Here is a 2500-nt window from a genome sequence, read left to right as displayed (position 1 = left end):
AAGAGACACAAAACAACTACAAAGAGACACAAAACAACTACAAAGAGACACAACACAACTACAAAGACACAAAACAACCACAAAGAGACACAAAACAACCACAAAGAGACGCAAAACAACTACAAAGAGACACAAAACAACTACAAAGAGACACAAAACAACCACAAAGAGACACAAAACAACTACAAAGAGACACAAAACAACCACAAAGAGACACAAAACAACCACAAAGAGACACAAAACAACTACAAAGAGACACAAAACAACTACAAAGAGACACAAAACAACCACAAGGAGACACAAAACAACTACAAAGAGACACAAAACAACCACAAAGACACAAAACAACTACAAAGAGACACAAAACAACTACAAAGACACAAAACAACCACAAAGAGACACAAAACAACTACAAAGAGACACAAAACAACCACAAAGAGACACAAAACAACTACAAAGAGACACAAAACAACCACAAAGAGACACAAAACAACTACAAAGAGACACAAAACAACTACAAAGAGACACAAAACAACTACAAAGAGACACAAAACAAACATAAATATTTATTGATATTAATATTTTTTCCTTTGTTGTTAAAACACAAATCTCCTGATGTTTGTAATAATTTCATTTACTTTATTAATTCATAATTTTAATCTTTCTGTTGTTTTTCGTTCCAGTTTGAGTCACATTTATAATAAAACACACATTTATAATAAAACACACATTTATAATAAAACACACATTTATAATAAAACACACATTTATAATAAAACACACATTTATAATAAAACACACATTTATAATAAAACACATTTATTTAAATCCATTTATTAAATATTAAACCCACGTATTTAAACCTCTTTATGTTCAGATGATTGATGAAACACTAAACTCACATTATTATTTTATTAATTTATTATTTTATGATTTTATTATTTTATTAATTTATTATTTAAATCAAAGTGTTTTTTTCCAGTGAAACTTGAATCAAAGGAACAAAGGGATGAAAATAAAAAACCTTTCACCTGCGACTGTTTCCTGCTCCGGTCCTTAAACAGGAAGTGACTCAACAGGAAGTGACTCGACAGGAAGTGTTTCAAACAGGAAGTGACTCAACAGGAAGTGACTCAACAGGAAGTGACTCAACAGGAAGTGTTTCAAATAGGAAGTGACTCAACAGGAAGTGTTTCAAATAGGAAGTGACTCAACAGGAAGTGTTTCAAACAGGAAGTGACTCAGACCCGAAACACGTGTTCACTTAGGTTTTATTTTATTTACAGAGACGAATCAGAACCAAAGCTTTTTCAGACAGAATCAGAATCAGTTTTAACTGTTTGGATCTTCAGCAGGTCTCACAGTGACCCGGTGCTGCTGCAGCAGGAGGCTCCACCTGCAGCAGCAGGAGGCTCACAGGTTTGATTCCCAGCAGCAGGTGCAGCGTGTGGTGAGTGTTTGTTCTCTGGACTTTATTTATTTCATCTTTATTTCAGAGTCACTTCCTGTGAAGCTCCAGTTTCCTCCTGAATCACCTCCAGACAAACACACACACACACACACACACACACACACACACACACACACACACACACACACACACACACATGAACGACACACACACACACACACACACACACACACACACACACACACACACACACACACACACACACACATGAACGACATACACACACACACACACACACACACACACACACACACACACACACACACACACACACACACACACACACACATGAACGACATACACACACACACACACACACACACACACACACACACACACACACACACACACACACACACACACACACACACACACACACACATGAACATATGAGATATAATATTATTTATTTAATGTTTCAGAGAATACAGAGTTCAGTTTGATGCAGCTGCAGCTTTAAGACAGACACACAGTAACCATGGTGACGGCTTCAGCCCACTGTAACCATGGTGACGGCTTCAGCCCACTGTAACCATGGAGACGGCTTCAGCCCACTGTAACCATGGTGACGGCTTCAGCCCACTGTAACCGTGGTGACGGCTTCAGCCCACTGTAACCGTGGTGACGGCTTCAGCCCACTGTAACCATGGTGACGGCTTCAGCCCACTGTAACCGTGGTGACGGCTTCAGCCCACTGTAACCGTGGTGACGGCGTGTTATGGTCTGTAAGAGCTCCTTTTCACGAGTCAGCGTTCAGACGATCCACCCAGAGATAACAGATGCTAACATGCTAACAGAAGCCTGTATGCTATCACATTAGCAACAGTTCACAACAGATGCTAACATGCTAACAGCAGCCCGTATGCTATCACATTAGCAACAGTTCACAACAGATGCTAACATGCTAACAGCAGCCCGTATGCTATCACATTAGCAACAGTTCATAACAGATGCTAACATGCTAACAGCAGCTCGTATGCTATGAGATTAGCAACAGTTTATAACAGGATTCAGGCTGCTGTTAGCATG

The 2500-nt window shown here is 39.2% G+C and overlaps 1 protein-coding gene across 1 annotated transcript in view; it reads right to left on the bottom strand.

Moving 5' to 3' along the window:
* Window positions 1-1864: 1864 nt before the first annotated feature.
* Window positions 1865-2500, bottom strand: part of tppp3 (tubulin polymerization-promoting protein family member 3) — an 8130-nt gene continuing 7494 nt past the window's right edge. The window contains exon 4 of the mRNA XM_083928668.1: window positions 1865-2500. This exon is cut by the window's right edge and continues 614 nt beyond it. The gene's annotated coding sequence lies outside the window, so the exon portion shown is untranslated.

Source organism: Echiichthys vipera, assembly GCF_963691815.1.
Source record: "Echiichthys vipera genome assembly, chromosome: 1".
Lineage (NCBI taxonomy): Eukaryota > Metazoa > Chordata > Actinopteri > Perciformes > Trachinidae > Echiichthys > Echiichthys vipera.
The sequence above is the reverse complement of the archived record's forward strand: the minus strand, read 5'-3'. Positions and strand labels throughout refer to the sequence as shown.